Source organism: Pleurodeles waltl, chromosome 4_1 (genome assembly GCF_031143425.1).
Source record: "Pleurodeles waltl isolate 20211129_DDA chromosome 4_1, aPleWal1.hap1.20221129, whole genome shotgun sequence".
NCBI classification, from domain to species: Eukaryota; Metazoa; Chordata; class Amphibia; order Caudata; family Salamandridae; genus Pleurodeles; species Pleurodeles waltl.
The window spans coordinates 962,071,478-962,091,996 of NC_090442.1; positions in this window are offsets into that span (position 1 = coordinate 962,071,478).

Genomic DNA, 20,519 nt, shown 5'->3' on the forward strand with positions numbered 1-20,519 from the left:
TTTTCATCTTTTTTACATGTGCTATATTTTGCATCACACATAGAAATAGGAAAAGGCCCTGGGGAAGGACACCTTTCTGCACAAAAACAATCCTGCTTACATCGCGGGCACCCTTCCACCATACCGCTAGGCAGCAGTAGCAGGCTGAAAGCACGAATGGGGAGCTAGAAATACAAGAAATCCAGCTCATGGTGTGTTCCATAGCGTGATATTGGCTTTTTTACTGGGACACCATGTTATGGAGCAGATAGTGTATAATACGCAGCAATATCGTTTGAGTTGAAGGGTCTGGGACATTGTTAAAGCAAAGATTACTAATCTCAGGAACATTAGGTTCAACATTACTTTAACCTCATTTTTGGAGCAGCGAACTGTTATGGTCTATTACAAGCCTTTTTATTCAGATATTTTTTTCCCCTAAAGTGTGAAATGACTCACGGATCCTCATTGAGTTTTACAAGTTTTAATATTTATGTAAGTCCTTACCCTGTTCGCTGTCAGGCCTTTTCCCTCCTGTGCCAAGCCTTTTTTGACTATTTGGGGTACATCGTGCTTAGGCCCTCATAACTTTTTGTCCCCATAAGCTATCCAAGCCAAATGTGCATCCTTTTTTTCCAATATTCTGGGGATTCTAAAGGAAACCAGAGTTGGTGGGTTCCGCAGAAAGAGACCAAGAAATTAGTCAGTCATATCAAAGTACCCAAAGATCAATACACTGTAAATACCACTTAACAGCTAGACTCACCAGCATCTACTCTGCACAGACACAGCAAGCACCAACAATATCAAACTAGAAAGGAAAAACAAAACACAATTACACACAAGACAACACAATACATATTGGGTACAAATACAAGGGAAATTTCACACACATTCAAACAAAGGCCCTTATTATGAACACAGCAGTAAACACTGCATCGCCGGTGGTGGTGGGAACAACCACCAAATAATGAACCAACTGAAACACGGGCATCCTGAAAACCACTCACCGCCAGCAGAGGAGTGCCGACAATGACAGCAGAGCCCCCCCACAGGCCGACGGAAAGGCCCTACCCGCCCATTAAATAATGAAGCACTAGACTGCCATCAGTTCTGGGGCGTGAACCACCGCCACGCAAAGCCAGGTGGAAACAAACCAAATATAAGGAAACACTCACCGGAGGCTCACACAACACACCGAAGGAGACATGGAGAGAGAGTTTCAGATCATGCCAGCCCTGCTCCTTGCCATATACCTCCACGACCGAGACCGCAGACGATGACGACGACAGTAAGTAATGCAACCTACTAAACAAGGGAAGAAAGGGCACAGTTACATACCCACCCACTCCAACCACCCTGCAACGCTCCCACAACCCTTCACAACAACACAAGCCATACACCCCACAGCAAGAGGTACTTATCCAACACAAGGCAAATCCAACCTGCCCAAAGTTCATACATGTGCCCAACACCCCCAAACAATGAAACAAGATACCACAGATCCAGAGTGTGCCTCAGACAACACAGGGCACACATTAACCTTTATTCTGCCCACTGAGCAACAGAAGTGCATAGAAGGCCAATTGCCAGTCCATAGTAAAAGAAGCCCGATGGGCCCCAATGGCCCCAACTTGACTCCCAAAAGTGCAACGGTACTCCACATCATAGGGGCAACAATAGGGCATCCAGGCACCTCAGAGAACAGGGTCAGGGGGTGGTGGGAGTGGGGATTTACGACTCAGAGGGGGGACTTACATTTTTATTTAGAAGTTGGAGGGGGCTTAGGTTTTGTCACAGCAGCTGGTGGAGTGGACTTGGCCTGGGGTGCGGCAGCTGTTCCTGCCCCAGCAGGCTAGATTTAGTTGCCTACATGTCTCTGGCAGTTCCCTGGCCTATGGGCCTGAAAAGGTGTGTAGAATAGTGGTGGCCTGCTGCATAACGTGGCTGTGAGAAAATCTATCTACCTCTTGGAGGAGGAGGGTGTTGAATATCCAGTCTAGCTTCCTCAGATAGGGGATGAGAGTGATGGTGATGATGAGAAGGGGGAAGATGTAAATTCCAGGACCCAACTGATACAACTCTACTTCCAGTAACTCTATGGGACAATTGGATGAGATTGCTGTGCAGCATACTGTGAGTGTGCCTTGTCATCTAGGGGGGTGTTCGGTCAATACTCATTGCTACTGTGATCAGGTCTGCATAGGACAGGTTACATTATAGTATAATAGTTCAACACATTTGTAGGCACAACAACATGTAATGCGTGTAGTGCATTTCCTTCTACTCAGATAATAATAAATTAGTTATCATACAGTTGCATCCATACTTCACTTTGTTTCTACATAATGACAGGGAACATTGTAACAGGTGAACTGGTGTTTTATTTGGTGCAGGGGTTAACTCATGCAGATTACAGTGATGGGAGTGGGCTACTGGTGGTTGTACAATATGGCAACAAGGTTGAAGCATGTGTTTGCAGTAGTGGTAGGTCCATCTATGTTGACAGGAGTTTGTTGTAGTTTTCACACGGTTTGGTCGTTGATTCAGTGGGACACTTGGAGGACAGTTCTTGCCAGAGTCACTTTTTTGAGGGGACTTTGGTCTTGACAGGTGTTCCAGTGCCATATCTGGGCCTGAGGGTCAGTTTAGGTGCCTGATGTTGGTCTGTACGGGTTGAGATGGATGTCCCCTGTATGTCCTGAGAGGATGGAACATGTGCAGTTGCTGCTGATGCTGTTGTCCAGATGTAGTCTGGCCTGTAGTAGGGGCTTCCTGGTCTGTGTGGGCCTCAGGCTGTGTTGGGACAAGGTGCATCACCGCACCTGCTATGCTGGCCATTGTGGCATTGTGCAGTTTCCACTGCTCCATGGCCACTTGGTGGTGTGCTAGCTGCATCCTTTGACTCTGCTCCAGGTTGGATACTATCTGGGCCAATCTGTCCTGGGTTTGGTGATATGCTCCCAGGACTTCAGGGATCACGTCCCGGGCTGCAGCATCCATCCTGTTGCCTCCCCCCTGGGCCACCGATGCCCTCCCACTGGGCCTAGCCCCCTCTGCCTGTGTCCCCTGCAAGGTCTGGCAGTACCACTTGTACTGGGGCCATCATCTTCCTGCCTGTTGGTAGGGGGTGACTGCGGCCTCTGTCCATGTGTTCCACCAGTCTGTGGCCTGGATACACAGGTGTGGGGACGGTTGCCCTGGGCTGGGTGGTAGGGGTGTCAGTGGTATCCTGGGGGGGGGGCTGCTGGCTGGTGACAGTCCAGGACTGTGTGAGGGGCCCGTGTTACCATCCCCAGTGTCCTGGGAGGTTCCTCTGTCTCCCTGTGGGGCACTGCCACTCCTTGTCCTGTCTGTCAGGGTAGCATGGGTGGTGGTGTCTGTTAGGGGAATGGACATGTCCGTAACAATTGCATGATCGGATGGAGTGCACAGGACTGGGCAGCTTTGTGCAGATTTTCACACTTTGGGCCCGTGCAGGATGCTTTCGTGAGGTTAGCATTGCTTTTTTCTTAGGATGTGGAGGTGCATTGTGGGTGCTGTAGGCCATTGTGATTCCTTGCAGGGGTGAGTGGCTATGCAGAGGGGGAAGGATGTGGGCCTGTTTGTGGGTTTGTGGGCATGCAGGGGGACTGGATATAGTAATTGTGGCCTGGGTGGGGTTGTGGTCCTGGTGGTAGTTGGAGGGGTGAGGTGGTGCATGTATTCCAGGTGTGATGGATATGTGATAATTATAGATGATGTAAACAAGTCCATTCCTCCAGTGAGTCCAGTGAGTCCCTGAGGTTGTTTGATGGCCAGTACCTTTTCCACCAAGTCAGTGTAGTCGGGTGGTGTTGGTGGAGGTCATTCCCCAGTTTTCTGGACTGCAATGTGGTACGTAGATGCCATAGACCATACCTTCCCACGCAGGTTGTTCCATCTTTTGCGGATGTCGTCTCTGGTGTATGGATGGTGTCCACCTGCATTGACCTTGTTGACTATTGTTTGCCATAGCTCATCTTCCTGCATGGGTGTGTGCTGGACCTGTACCCGAATAATTGTGGCTCCACCTTCAGGCTCTCGTCCACCATGGTCCTTAGCTCCCTTTCTGTGAAGTGTGGGTGTTTGGGGATGCCATGGTAAGTGTTGTGAATGGTGTCTTGTGTGGACCTAGGTGAGGGTGCTCTTGTGTTGTTGGGTGTATGTATCGTGTATTGTGGAGTTCGGTGTCTGCTTCTGGGGTTCTCTGTATTAGTTGGCCTAATTTAATTGCATAGGATTGTGGGGTGTGTCTGTGAGTGTTTTATAGTGTTGTGGATGTGTGTCAGGTGTGTGGGTTTCAAACTTGCCAATGTATGCATTTCTTGCTGTTGGGTCCACTTGCCGCCTGTGGCGGTCTGTACCGCCAATGGTCGTTCGTCTTCCACTGACAGCTGTGGTGATTTGTGCTTCATTATTTGGAGGGCGGGGTGTTTGTGTGCTCGGTGATGGCGGAGTGGGAGGTCCAGCATTTCTGCCGACAAGGTCCTGGTGGTGACTGGTGGCAGGGAGATTTTTGTCAGTTTCTGATTTTTTCATCATTATATGGCGGGTTTCTGTTCACCGCCAATGGCGGTCTTCTGTTGGCCGTCGCCACTGCGGTCGACGATGTTTACCACTGTGTTCATAATGAGGGCCAAAGGCTAAATATGCTTCTATTATTAAATTTCCAAAAAAACATTCATGCAGGTCATTGATAACCATTTGGCATAAACAGCAAAAAAAGTTCTCTTGCCAAACACAAATACAGGATTTGCAGATCTGCCAGGGCTGAAACTGCAAGCATGAGTCACACCAAAGAAAAACAAAAGCTTGGCACTAAAATGGAAAGGAGAAATAAAACATTATTATCACAAATGATGTCAACAAATAAAACAGTTAACAACACTATGAAGCCTGCCATTCAACATTCAAATGCCAGTCCATGCACACTGGCCACCAAGGACAAATTCACGCACACCCCCAGCCAAGGGCCAGTCCACACACACCACCAGCCAATCGCTAGCCCATACACACCAAGTACATGCAGACCATCAGCTGAACTCCAACTCACATACACAGAAACTTTCCCTAATGTCATTTGATTTGTTTTGCCCCCTTGGGGCAGAGGGGCCTAAAGTTATAGCCAATCTGCCACCCAAGGGGGCAGAAATGGTCAAAATATATAGCCCGTCAAGGGGTGTGACCCTAGGGCAACCAGGCCTCTCCCCAAAACATTATGGCCCTCATTACAACCCTGGCGGTAAATCCTCCTTTCCACGGGGCTGAAGACTGCCAACATACAGTTGCAGCTGTGGAATTCTGCTACAGGTACTATGACCCACAGCTCGGAATCCGCCACAATACAGACACCCACCCAAGTCCGCCACACCAAAGGTCAGTGATAAACTGGAGATACCAAAACCCACACCGTCACGCCAACAAGAATACGCCCACACTATCACGACCCATAAATCAACGTGGCGGTCTTTCAACCGCAGTAATCCATTGGCGGTACACACCGCTGCGCTCAAAATACACACACATTTACAAAACACAACTACATAGGACAATTAGAAATACACACCTGATACACATGCACACACCACACCCACACACCTAATCCAATATAAAGCACACACCCACATCACCCACAAACCCTTACAAGCAAAAATTTGAAAGAAGGCCAGAGAGAGAAATTAGCTAACACAACACCAGCATCCACAGACATACAACACCATCACTTATACAACATTCTCGCACCTCAAACAACACACACCAACACATCCCCTCACACATCACAACAGATAGCACCTCACACATCACCCACACCACATCATGGCACCTCAAAGAGACCTCAGGTTTTCTGAGGAGGAGCTCAGGGTCATGGTGGAGGAATTCATCCCGGTAGAGCCACAGCAATTCGGTTCACAGGTGCAGCAGACATCCATTGCAAGGAAGATGGAGCTATGGCGGAGAATTGTCGACAGGGTCAACGCAGTGGGACAGCATCCAAGAACACAGGATGACATCAGGAAGAGGTGGAACGACCTACGGGGGAAGGTACATTCCGTGGTATCCAGACACCAGATTGCTGTAGAGAGGACTGGCAGTGGACCCCCAGCTCCTCCCCCACAACTAACAACATGGGAGGAGCAAGTCTTGGCAATACTGCATCCTGAGGGCCTCATAGGAGTAGCAGGAGGACTGGACTCTGGTAAGTCAAACGTTTACTACTACATCCCCCCAGCCCCACCTGCATCCCATCACATACTCCCACTCTTACCCTCACCCCCATCACACCATCAACTCCATATGTCCCACTATCACAACCCACACATCTCAATACCAAGGCCCTGCATGCAACACCTATGCATGGACCACGGTCACCAAAGCATGTCCAGTACAGATACCCACACAGACCCCAAAACAACTATCACAAAAGGGCAAACACAATGACGCAAGCACAGGAGTAGAGGGTACTGCACCCAATGCACAAGATGGCACACACATATAAAAAAATTATGCATTTACACCCCAACAGGACCTATACCCAACGTCACTGGACAGGAGGTGCCAGACATATCCAGTCCCCCTACAGAAGAGGCCCACAGTGATGACAGCAGCTCTGCACGCCTGGATCAAGATGACCAGCCCGGCCCATCAGGGATCTCGGGACAGTCGGTTCCCCTGACACAGTCCCAAACAACCACAGAGCCTCCCCCCTCAGGAAACACTAGCACAGCACCCACCCAGCGGGCCCATCCCTCTGTCCCCAGGACACGTCAATCAGCAGTGTGTCCACCACTAAAGGGAACCCAGGCAAACCCACCAACCCAAGACAATCAGGGACCTGAGGTAAGTGGCAGTGGGCACACGGTTCAGGGGACAGAGGCACAGGATAACAGGGAAGCTGGGAGGACTGCTGTGCGACAGGGGGAGGACAGGCCCAGGGAACCCACTCTCCACGAGGCACTCTCCAACATCATGGGAGCATACCACCATTCCCAGGAGACCATGGGCATGGTACTGCCCAAATTTCAGGAGACCCAGCGGCTGCAGGAGGAACACTACCTTGGGATCAGGGAGGACGTGAAGTCCATTAACACCACCCTGGTCACCATAGCAGGGGTGCTGGCAGACCTTGTTAACACCATGAGGGACACAGTGGCACACCAACGGGCCCGTGACACTAGCCTGGAGGATGAACAGCCCTCCACCTCCGCCGGCGCTAGTGGACAGGAGGCACCACCACAGGAACAACAGGCCACCAGCACCCCACCCCCTGCAGAAGGAGAACCACCCCGCAAACGGTCCCTGAGATCCAGGAACAAAACAGAGAACATTGCCAAGACCCCCGCCAGGAAATAAGACCCTCCTGAATGTCACCCTTCTGTCCCACTTTGTCATTCTGTCCACCTTAAACTGTCTTTGCTTACTTCCTATGCTCCATTGGACAATGCACATGTCAATCAATCAATCAATCAAAGAAATTTGTAGAGCGTGCTACTCACCCGTGAGGGTCTCAAGGCGCTGGGGGGGGGGGGCCAGGGAAGGACACTGATTGAACAGCCAAGTCTTGAGGTTCTTTCTGAAGACTAGTAGGTCTTTGGTTTTGCGAAGGTCAGTGGGGAGGGAGTTCCAGGTTTTGGGGGTGAGGTAGGAGAAAGACCTGCCTCCTGTGGTGGTGTGCAGGATGCGGGGGACTGTGGCTAGGGCGAGGTCGGCTGATCGGAGGTTGCGTGTGGGAGTGTGGAAGTTTACTCTTTCATTGAGATAGGTTGGGCCGGTGTCGTGGAGGGATTTGTGTGCGTGGATGAGGATCTTGAATGTGATTCTCCTGTCTCTGGGGAGCCAGTGTAGGGATTTGAGGTGTGGTGAGATTCGTTCGTGTCGGGGGAGGCCAAGGACGAGGCGCGTGGCTGTGTTCTGGATTCTTTGGAGTTTGCGTTTGAGTTTGAGTGTGGTGCCGGTGTAGAGGACTTTGCCGTAGTCCAGTCTGCTGCTGATGAGTGCGTGGGTGACTGTCTTTCTGGTCTCTGTGGGGATACATTTGAAGGATTTGTTTAGGGTGCGGAGTGTGTGGAAGCAGGAGGAGGTTAGAGCATTGATTTGCTGTGTCATGGAGAGGGAGGGGTCGAGGATGATGCCGAGGTTGCGTGCGTGGGTTGCGGGGTGGGTGCGGGGCCTAGGTTGGTGGGCCACCAGGAGGCATCCCATGTGGTTTTGTTGGGGCCGAAGATGATGACTTCGGTTTTATTTGAGTTGAGCTTGAGATGGTTAGTGGTCATCCAGTTGGCAGTGTCTAGGAGAGCGGCGTGTAGGTTGGTTTTGGCGGTGGTTGGGTTGCGGGTGAGGGAGAGGATGAGTTGGGTGTCATCTGCATCTGAGAGGATGGTGATTCCGTGTGCTCGGAGAATGTTGGCTAGGGGGATCATGTAGATGTTGAAGAGTGTGGGGCTGAGAGTGGACCCTTGGGGGACTCCGCAGGTGATCTTGGTAGTGTTGGAGTGGAAGGGCGGGAGGCGGACTTTCTGGGTTCAGTCGGTGAGGAAGGAGGAGAGCCAGTCTAAGGCTTTGTGGCGGATTCCTATGTTGTAGAGGCGTGTGCGGAGTGTGTGGTGGCAGACGGTGTCAAAAGCTGCAGAGAGGTCTAGGAGGATGAGTGCGACAGTCTCGACTTTGGTTCTGATGTTGTCAGTGCATGCGATGAGGGTGGTTTCTGTGCTGTGGTTCTTGCGGAACCCAGATTGTGAGGGGTCAAGGGTGTTGGTTTCTTCAAAGAAGTGGGATAGGCAAGTGTTGACTAATTTCTCTGCAACCTTGGCGGGGAACGGGAGGAGGGAGATGGGGCGGTAGTTGGAGAGGATCTCCGGGTCGGCTTGTTTTTTTTTCAGGAGAGCGGTAATTTCTGCGTGTTTCCAGGGGTCTAGGTAGATGGCGGAGTCAAAAGAGGAGTTGATTATGTTGCAGAGTATGGCGGCGATGGTAGGGCTAGCTTTGTTGTAGCTACGGTGTGGACAGGGGTCAGAGGGGGAACCGGAGTGGATGGAGTTCATGTTTTTTTCAGTTTCTTCGTGTGTGGTAGGGGTCCATGTGGATAGTGTGGTGGGGTCTTGAGGGGGTGTTGAGTTGGGTGGGAGAGGGGTATGTGTGGTGGGTGTGTGTGATGTGAAGCTGTTGTGGATGTCTAGGATTTTGTGGAGGAAGTGGATGGAAAGGGCGTCACATAGGGGCTGTGTGTGTGGGGTCTATGTTGCTGGCTTTGGGTTTGGCAAGTTCGTTGATGATGGTGAAGAGTTCTTTGCTGTTTTGGGAGTTGTTGTCAAGGCGTGTCTTGTAGTGAACTCTTTTAGGGGTGCGTATGAGTTGGTGATGGGTGCGAATGTTGGTTTTGAGTGTGGAGAAGTTGGTTGAGGAGGGTTCTATTCTCCATATTTTCTCAGCTTGGCGGCATTTGCGCTTGGAGTCTTGGAGTTCAGGGGTGAACCATGGGGCGTTCTTGATGTTGCGGGTGGTGATGTGTCTTCTGAGAGGTGCTAGTGTGTCTGCGCAGGTAGTGATCCATTTGGAGAGGTTGTGTGCTCCTGCGTTGGGGTCATTGGTGTGGGGGGGGTTATGGGCCAGTTGGGAGTTTAGATGTTCTGTGGGGATCTTGTCCCACATGCCATAGGGTGTGGTGTGTTGATGGTAGTGTGTTAGGGGTTTGGTGAAGGAGAAGTAGACGCAGCGGTGGTCTGTCCGGGGAGTTCGGTGGTGTGGGTGTAGGCTATGTGTTGGCTTGAGGTGAAGATTGCGTCCAGCGTGTGTCCTGCTGAGTGGGTGGATGCGGTGACCAGTTGTTTGAGTCCGAGGTTGTTGAGGTTGTCTATGAGGGAGGTAGTGTTGTGGTCTTGTGGGTTTTCTAAGTGAAAGTTGAAATCACCGAGGATGATGTAGTCTGTGGAGGTGAGTGCGTACGGGCTGATGCTGTCTGCAATGGTGTCGCAGAAGGCGGGGCGTGGTCCGGGTGGTCTATAGACTAGTGTACCTCTGAGGGTGGAGTTGTTGTTGATGTGGACGAGGAAGTGCATGTGTTCAGTGTTGCCAATAGTGTCTTGGGAGCTGGTGGTGACTTTGATGGTGTATCTGTGTAGGATGGCGATGCCTCCGCCTGGCTTGTTTAGGCGGTCTTTGCATTGGAATTTGTTTCCTTTGGAGGTGGCTATGGCTATGTCGGGATCTGAGGAGAGGTTGGTCCAGGTTTCCGTGAGGAAGGCGATGTCAGGTGATTGTGTGGTGATGAGGTCCCAGAGTTCTATGGCATGTTTGTGAAGGGAGCGGATGTTGAGTAACAGGCAGTTCAGGTGGTTGTGGTGGGTGGCGTTGGTGTTGTGCGTGAGGGTGTTGTTGTGGGGTGTGTTCTGGTTGTGGGCTGGTGTGCTGCTGGGTTGGTTGGTGGGGGCAAGGTGGGTGAGTTTTGTGTTGGGGGTGTTGTGTTTGTTGAGGGTGGGGTGGCTATGGTTGGTGTGTGGTGTGAGGGATGACGAGCAGGAGAAGTGGCAGGTGTAGCAGGTGAAGGGGCCATGAGTGTGTGTGGGGCTAGATGTGGTGCATGTGGAGTGGGGGCCTGGGTTGAGGGAGTGGAGGGTGAGGGGGGAGTAGGTGTGTCTGGGAGGGCCAGGGGTTCTGGCGCTGGGCGCGGTCCAGGCGCGGACGGGCGCAGACGGGCTTGCCTTTGGCTTGCCTTAGGCGCGCCAGCGGCGCGCCGCGCCTGCCATAAAAGGAGGGGAGGGTGGGAGTGGCAGCTGGGAGGTGGGAGGGCCTGTCCTATGAGATGGCTGGGGGGTGGGGCCGCAGAGGGCGCAGCGGCGGGGTTTTGGCAAGAGAAGAAAGGTGAGAGAAGAACGGAGAGAGAGGAACGGTGAGAGAAAGGAGGGGGGAGGCCGTAGGGGCCGCAGGGAACGCAGCGGCGGTGTTTCGGAGAGAGAAGAACGGACAGAGAGGAGCGGTGAGAGAAAGGAGGGGGGAGGTGGGAGGGGCCGCAGGGGACGCAGCGGCGGGGTTTGGAGAGAGAGAGGACGGGAGAATTAGGAGGTGGCGCAGAGGGCAAGGCGGGGAGCGACCCACCTGCAACAAATAGACTGGACTCTGCCATGGACATTCCTCCACCATCACCCCAGCCCATTTCACACACCCATCCACTTATTTGCACAGAAATAAACACCCTTGAATCACAAAACAATCTGGAGTCAGTCTGTGCTTTCACAAATGTGTAATTGCAAGATCTCTGGAATATAGCAGTGTCAATGTACTTGTTCACATGCCAATGTTACACAGCTGTAGGCCAGCAGTAAACATAGCAGAGGGCACAAATTGGGACCCAGATCTGTGAAATGGAAAGCCAAAGTGACAAGTCAGGGTCCATACACAGAAGGAAAAAGGCAGACTTGTGCTAGCTCCTACAATAGTATGAGATGTGGGAAGCAGTTCCATCATCTTACCTGTGTCTCACTGGAAGTATTGCATTATGATGTTGTTTCAGTTGCCTACATCTTCTTCTGCCTCCTCTTCATCACTGTCCACAGGCTCCACAGCTGCCACAAGACCAACATCAGACCCATCCTCCTGCAGAAAAGGCACCTGGCGTCGCAAAGCCAGGTTGTGCAACATACAGCAGGCCACGATTATCTGGCACACCTTCTTTGGTGAGTAGTATAGGGATCCACCTATAAGATGGAGGCACCGGAATCTGGCCTTCAGGAGGCCGAAGGTGCGCTCTATAATCCTCCTAGTTCACCCATGTGGTTCATTGTAGTGTTCCTCTGCCCTTGTCCTGGGATTCCTCACTGGGGTCAGTAGCCATGACAGGTTTGGGTAACCAGAGTCACCTGAAAATATTGAGGGACAACTGTGAGACACACACTAACCCTTAGGGACAACCCCATACCCAGACCGAGGGACAACTGTTAGACATCCTCCAAACATTAGGGAATCTCCCATACCCAGACACCAAATGGAACTGTGTGGGGACTTTAGGCTCACCGATTAGCCACACACAGTGCCTCTGGCGTTGCCCCATCACATAAGGTATGCTGCTATTTCTCAAAATGTAAGCATCATGCACTGAGCCCGGATACTTGGCATTCACATGGGAAATGTACACACCATCTGCACATTCATTGAATGGTAGCTTTTCCGGTTTCTGTACACCTGTTCATTCCTGCGGGGGGGACAAATGCCACGTGTGTACCATCAATGGCACCAATTATGTTGAGGATATATCCCAGGGAATAAAAGTCACCTTTCACTGTGGGCAAATCCTCCACTTGATGGAAAACAATGTAGCTGCACCTGTGTTTCAGCAGGGCAGACAACACTCTGGACAACACGTTAGAGAACATTGGCTGATGCCATGGCCACTGCTGTTTGAAAAGACCCACTGGCCAGGAAATGGAGTACAGACAGGAACTGCACTAGAGGGGGGATTCCTGTGGGATGGCAGACAGCAGAAATTAGGTCTGGCTCCAACTGGGCACACAGTTCCTGGATTGTTGCACGATCAAGTCTGTAAGTGATAATGATGTGTCCCTCTTCCCTTGTTGACAGGTCCACCAGGGGTCTGTACACCGGAGGATGCCGCCATCTCATCACCTGCCACAGCGGTCGTGCCCTATGGAGGAGAACGGTGAGCAGAGGGTCACACAATACTTAGGTATCACAATGTTTTTCACAAAAACGTTACAATTTCTACATGTGCCTTTGTCTGGCCGTATTCATGGCCTAAATAGGTGTGACACAGTTATTTGGCCTCCCATGTGCCCCCTGAAATGGCGGCTGCCTGACCTGTAAGAGGAAATTAGGTAACTGTTCTGGCATTGTACACCATTGTGGTAGGTGGCCGAAGACCGCAGTGCAATTCAGCATTGGGTTCTAGGAGCCAATGACGATGTATGCCAGCGGTGACGGTAAGCATCGCCACGGACATGGCCGCCATTTTCTAGCTGTCCCCTCACTTGATACCTGACCTTCAACAGGAGAGGACCCACACTGCAAGTGTTGCTGTGACCTGTGTCTGGAAGAGACAATGGCTACATTGTCTGGGGAACGGGCCCCTGCCTTCACCTCGGAGGAGTTGGAGAAACTAGTGGATGGGGTCCTCCTCTAGTACATGCAACTGTTCGGTCCTCCAGACAAGCAGGTGAGTACGCTGTGAGCATGGTGGATGGCACATGATTGTATGGAGTGTCGGGGATGGAAGAGGGTGGGGAGGGGGACAGGCCAGCATGTGAGGATAGTGTGTGTGTATGTATATCTGGGCCAGGGTGGAAGGTGTTTAGGCAATGCGTGAGAAGAACTGTACGGGATGGTAACATCCATTCTCACTTCACTTTTCCTCTAGGTCAGCGCCCACCAGAAGAAGGGTATTTGGCGTGCCATCGCTAAGGATGTGCGGACCCTGGGGGTCTACCATAGACGGAGCACCCACTGCTGGAAAAGATGGGAGGCCCTGCGCCGCTGTAGCAAGAAGACAGAGGATGGCCTCCCAACGAGGAAGGGGTGCCTGTCGCACCATGATCCCCCTGATGTTCTGGATCCTGGCAGTGGGATATCCGGAGTTGTATGGGAACTTGAGAGCATCACAGCAGCCACAAGGGGGTGAATACCATCTCATTCAGCTGACTCTGCGCACTTTACAAGGTGTCTGGGTGGGGGAAGTGGCCTGTGGGTTCCCCTAGGCCAGCGCAAACTTGGCAGGGGAGGTCCCTTGTTAGGCAGACTCTGTGGCACTCCAACCCCAATAGCGGTAGTAGTCATCTACACCTAGTCAGGCTCCTGTGGGTTCCAGGAGTGCAGCAAATGGGCTTAGGCATCGTCCTCCATGGGCAGGTGATCTTCCTAAGAACTATTAGTGCATGGCATATTCCATAGCTGAATTTGGGTGAAGGTGCATGGGCCGGGGGGGGTTGTGAGGTGGATGGCTGTTGGGTGGGTGTGTGCCTGTGTTTGCGTACTATGGGAGGAGGGCTCACAGACACACTGGTAGAGGACACTGCGGATGTATGAATGGTAGTGGGGGTGGTGATTGCACGTGAGCGGTGTGTGGTGATGGGCGTGCTGGTGATGGGGTTAGTTGCTGAGGATGTAGTGCATGCATGTGTGAGTGGACATGAGACTGGGAGGGAGGAAGGAGACGTGGAGGATGGGGACACAGTGGAGACAGTGGATGTTGGAAGTGGTGCATGGGTATGTTTCTTGTGTGAGTGTGAGTGCATGTGGGATGTGTGGTGCTTATGTTTGCCTGAACCACTCTTGTGTGTTGATGTGTGTGCATACTGGTCTGATGGGATAGGCAGAGGTACAGGGGATTGGGTCTGGGTGGAGGAGGTTGGAGGGGGGAGGCTGGGCACAGGGACAACAGCTGCCATCAGTGCTGAGGCCAGAGCCTGAAATGCTCTCTGTTGGGCTGCCTTGCCAGTGTGAATGCCCTCCAGGTATGCATTTGTTTGTTGCAAATGCCTCTCAGCACTCTGGCTGGCATTCAGAATGGTAGATTGCCCAGCAGTGAGGGATCTCAGGCGGTCAATAGCCTCCTCACTGAGGGCAGCAGGGCTGACTGGGGCAGGTCCTGAGGTGCCTGGGGCGAAGGGGATCCTGGGTGAGCGGGCACGGGACAGACGATGAGGGGCTGCTGGGAGGGCAGTGCTGGTGGGGGGGTGGCGGCTGTACCTGTTGATGCGGTGGACACAGAGGGCCCCGCCACCGCAAGGGAGCGCCGATCAGAGGAGGAGTTGCTGTTGCTGGTCTCTGCTCCTGTCCCCGTCGTGGAGCTCATGCTCCTCTGCCTGATGCTATTGCACACAAGAACAAGGAGACCACAAAAAGGGGGGGGAAGACAGAAGAAAGACATGTTCAGTGCATGCAACACCACTACCGTTGGCGGACACAACAGACAGTGAGCAGCCCTCTGCACTATGTCATGCACTTATAGTTCCTAGATTTTTCACATGCCCATGGGGTACGAGGCCTAATCCCAATTGCTGCACACCTGGAAGTCACAGGAACCTGACTAGGTGTAGATGGCTCTTATCACTAGTGGGGTTTGGGTGCCACATAGCCTGCCTCACAATGGACCTTGCCTACCAAGATCGCCTTGGCCTAGGTGAACCAACTGCCCACCTCCCCCGCCCAGACATATCATAATGCGCGTAGAGTCAGCTGAATGAGAGTGTACTCACGCCCTTGTGGCTGCTATGATGCCCTCAAGGGCCCATCCAACTCCGGATAGGCCACCGCCAGGATCCGGAACATCAAGGGAGTCATGGTGCGACGGGCACCCCTCCCACATTGGGAGGCCATACCCAGCTGGGCCTCCGCCGTCTTCTTGCTCCAGCGTCGCAGGTCCTCCCATCTTTTATGGCAGTGGGTGCTCCGTCTGTGGTAGACCCCCAGGGTCCGGACGTCATTGGCGATGGCACGCCAAATAGCCTTTTTCTTGTGGGTGCAGACCTAGAGGAATGGTACAGGGGGAAAGGACATTACTCACCCGGCCGGACCGTCATATTCATTGTCCACCAGTTCCCAACCATGCCATGACGCACATACACTCACCAGCCGCACATTTAGGCCTCAGCCCCCCCTATGTATCTCCCAGCCACACCACTCAAAGCAGGCATTGCCCATTCAGCAGGCTCACAGTGTCCTCACCTGTTTGTCTGGAGGACCGTACAGTTGCATGTACGGGGGGAGGACCCCATCCACTAGTTTCTCTAACTCCTCCAAAGTGAAGGCAGGGGCCCTTCACCCGGACACATGAGCCATCGTTGCTTCCAGACACAGGTCACAGCAGCACTTGCAGTGTAGGTCCTCTCCTGTTGAAGGTCAAGTATCAAGTGAGTGAACAGACAGAAAATGGCGGTAACGTCCCCGGCGGTGCATACCATCATCGCCGGCGTACATCGTCATTGGCTCCTCGGACCCTTAGGGCCCAATGTTAACCAATGCTGAATTGCGCCGCTGTCTTCGATCGCCCACCGCAATGGTGTAGAAAGCCAACGCAGTTACCTCATATCCCCTTGTCCCACCTTACAGGTCAGGCAGCCGCCATTTCAGGGGGCCACCTGGCATTAATAATAACTGCATCACACCTATCTAGGCCTGGAATACACACAATTACAGGCACATTGCGGATTAATACATTTCTGCAAGTGACATTTTGAGATACCTCAGTACTGGCTGACTCTCTGCTCGCTGTTCTACTCCATAGGGCATGTCTGCTGGGGCAGGTGACGAGATGGCGGCATCCTCCGGTGTACAGACCCCTAGTGGACCTGTCGACAATGGAAGAGAGACATATCGTAGTCACATACAGACTTGATCGTGCAACAATCCCGGAACTCTGTGCCCAGTTGGAGCCAGACCTGATGTCAGCTATCCGCCATCCCACAGGGATACCCCCTCTAGTGCAGGTCCTGTCAGTACTCCATTTCCTGGCAAGTGGTTCCTTTCAAACAACAGTGGCCATTGCATTAGGGATGTCCCAGCCAATGTTCTCTAGCGTTTTGTCCAGAGTATTGTCTGACCTGCTGAAACACATGCGCAGCTATATCGTCTTCCCTCAGGTGGAGGATTTGCCCACAGTGAAAGGTGAGTTCTATGCCCTGGGAAATATCCCCAACATCATTGGTGCCATTGATGGGACACATGTGGCATTAGTACCCTCACGCAGGAGTGAACAGGTGTACAGAAACCGGAAGAGCTACCATTCTATGAATGTGCAGATGGTGTGTTTGGCAGACCAGTACATCTCCCATGTGCATGCCAAGTTTCCTGGCTCATTTCATGACATTTACATTTTGAGGAATAGCAGCATCCCTTATGTGATGGGGCAACTTCAGAGGCACCGTGTGTGGGTAAGAGGTGTGGCCAAGGACCCAATACAGTGTGAATAGGTGTCTGGGTATGGGGTTGTCCCTAAGGGTTAGTGTGTGTCTCACAGTTGTCCCTCAATATTTGCAGGTGACTCTGGTTACCCCAACCTGTCATGGCTACTGACCCCAGTGAGGAATCCAAGGACAAGGGCAGAGGAACGCTACAATGAGGCACATGTGCGAACTAGGAGGGTGATCGAACGCACCTTCGGCCTCCTGAAGTCCAGATTCCGGTGCCTCCATATGACAGGTGGTTCCCTCTACTACTCACCAAAGAAGGTGTGCCAGATCATGGTGGCCTGCTGTATGCTGCACAACTAACTTTGCGATGGCAGGTGCCTTTTCTGCAGGAGGATGGACCAGCTGGTGGTCTTGTGGCAGCTGTGGAGCCTGTGGACAGTGAAGAAGAGGAGGCAGAAGAAGAGGATATCGGCAACTGAAACAACATAATCATGCAATACTTCCAGTGAGACACAGGTAAGAAGATGTCACTGCCTCCCACATCTCATACAATTGTTGGAGCTAGCATAAGTCTGTCACTTTCACCCAGTGCATGGACCCTGACTTGTCACTTTGCCTTTCCATTTCACAGATGTGGGTCCCACTTTGTGCCCTCTGCTATATTTCCTCCTGGCCTACAGGTGTGTTACATCGGTATTTGCACAAGTAAATTGACATTGCTATATTCCATAGTTGTTGCAATTACACATTTGTGAAAGAACAGACTGACTCCAGATTTTTTTGTGATTGAAGTGTGTTTATTTCTGTGCAAATAAGTGGAGGGGGTTGTAAAATGGGCTGGGGGATGGTGGAGGAATGTCCATGGAAGAGTCCAATCTATTTGTTTCACAGGTGCATTGTCCAAAGGGGCATAGGAAGTGGAGCAATGGCAGTTTAAGGATGGACAAGGTGACAAAGTGGGACAGAAGAGTGACATTCAGGGGGGTGTCATTTTCTTGCGGGGGTCTTTGCAATGTTCTCTGTCTTGTTCCTGGATCTCAGGGACCGTTTGCGGGGTGGTTCTCCATCTGCAGGGGGTGTGGTGCTGGTGTCGTGTTCCTGTGGCGGTGCCTCCTGTCCACTAGCACCGGCGGAGGTGGAGGGCTGTTCATCGTCCAGGCTAGTGTCAGGGGCCCCTTGTTGTGCCACTGTGTCCCTTCTGGTGTTGACAAGGTCTTGCAGCACCCCTGCAATGGTGCTGTTAATGGACTTCAAGTCCTCCCTGTTCCCAAGGTAGTGTTCCTCCTGCAGCCGCTGGGTCTCCTGAAACTTGGCCAGTACCATTGCCATCGTCTCCTGGGAATGATGGTAAGCTACCATGATGCTGGAGAGTGCCTCGTGGAGAGTGGGTTCCCTGGGCCTGTCGTCCCCCTGTCGCACAGCAGTCCTCCCAGCTTCCCTGTTGTCCTGTGCCTCTGTCCCCTGAACTGTGTGCCCACTGCCTCTGCCCCCAGGTCCCTGATCGTCCTGTGTTAGTGGGGTTGCCTGGGTTCCCTGTAGTGGTGGGCACACTGCTGATTGACGTGTCCTGGGGAAAGAGGGATGGGCCAGCTGGGTGGGTGCTGTGGTGGCGTTTCCTGAGGGGGGAGGCTCTGTGGTGGCTTGTGACTGTGTCAGGGGAACCGACTGTCCCGAGGTCCCTGATGGGCCGGGCTGGTCATCTTGATCCAGTTGTGCAGAGCTGCTGTCATCACTGTGGGTCTTTTCTGTGGGGGCACTGGATATGTCTGACACCTCCTGTCCAGTGACGTTGGACAGGGGACCTGTAGGGGTATAAAAGCATGATTATTGCATCTGTGTGTGCCATCGTGTGCAATGGGTGGGTGACCCTCTACTCCAGTGCTTGCATTCTTGGCTTGGTCCTTGTGTGATAGTTTGTTTGGGGTCTGTGTGGGTATCTGTAGTGGACATGCTTTGGTGATGGGTGTCCATGCATTGGTGTTACATGCAGGGCTTGTTTTTGGGATGTTTGGGTTGTGTTGGTGGGGTATCTGTGGGTTGTTGGGTGATGGGTGTGAGGGTAAGGGTGCGGTATGTGATGGCATGCAGCTAGGGTGGGGGATAAAGTAGTAAAGATTTGCCTTACCAGAGTGCAGTCCTCCTGCTACTCCTGCGAGGCCCTCAGGATGCAGTATTGCCAAGACTTGCTCCTCCCATGTTGTTAGTTGTTGGGGAGGAGTTGGGGGTCAACCGCCAGTCCTCTGTACTGCAATCTGGTGTCTGGTGACCACGGAACGCACCTTCCCCTGTAGGTCGTTCCACCTCTTTCTGATGTCATTCTGTGTTCTTGGATGCTGTCCCACTGTGTTGACCCTGTTGACAATTCTCCGCCATAGCTCCATCTTCCTTGCATTGGAGGTGTGCTGCACCTGTGATCCGAATAGCTGTGGCTCTACCCAGACGATTTCCTCCACCATGACCCTGAGCTCCTCCTCAGAGAACCTGAGGTGCCATGATGTAGTGTGGGTGATATGTGAGATGATGTGTGTTGTGATGTGTGAGGGGATGTGTTGGTGTGTGTCGTTTGAGGTGCGTGGATGTAGTGTAAGTGATGGTGTTGTGTGTCTGTGGATGCTGGTGTTGTTTAAGGTAGTGTCTCTCTGTGGCCTGCTTTCAAAATTCTAGTAGTGTGGGTGTGTGTTTTATATTGGATTGGGTGTGTGGGTGTGGTTTGCGTATGTGTAACAGTTGTGTGTATTTCGAATTGTCCAATGTGATGGTGTTTTGTATATGTGTGTGTATTTTGAGCACGGCGGTGTGTACCGCCAATGTTTTACCACGGTTGAAAGTCCGCCGCATTGATTTGTGGGTCATGATAGTATGGGCATATTCTTGTAGGCGTGACGGTGTCGGTTTTGTTATCGCTAGTTTTTCAATGACCTTTGGTGTAGCGGAATTGTGTGGGTGTCTGTATTGTGGAGTATTCTGAGCTGTGAGTCGTAATACCTGTAGCGGAATTCCGCAGCCGCAGCGGTATGTTGGCAGTCTTCTGCACGGTGGTAAGTGGGATTTACCGCGAGGGTTGTGATGAAGGCCTAGGATTGTTACATGAAGGGCCACTTATCTCGGAAAACCGAGAAGATCTGGCGCCAAGCACAAACAGAGAGCAACCACGCCACCCTCAAGACTGCCATCCACAAGCATCACCAGCTCATCCGGACCACCAAAAGATCATTCTACAAAGAATGAATTGACAACAACGCACACAACAGCAAGGAGCTCTTCAGCATCATCAAAGAAGTCACCAACGCCAAGTCCTGCTCTGCTGACCCCCCCGCACGCAAGACCTCTGGAACTCCCTCGCCACCTTTTTTCACTGCAAGATCACGGACATCCATGACAGTTTCGCCCCCCGTCACCCACGACCACCGCTTCCAACGCACCCAACCACACCAACCTCCTGAGTGCCTGAACCCACACCAACAATGAGGAAACCACCAAGACCATGAGCACCATCCACTTCAGATCACCCATCGACCCCTGCCCTCACCATGTCTTCAATAAAGCCAGCCAAATCATCGCCCCCCAGCTCTGCACCATTATCAACAGCTCCTTTAAGACCGCCACTCTCCCGGAGAGCTGGAAACACGCTGAAGTCAGCGCCCTACTCAAAAAACCCAAGGCTGACCC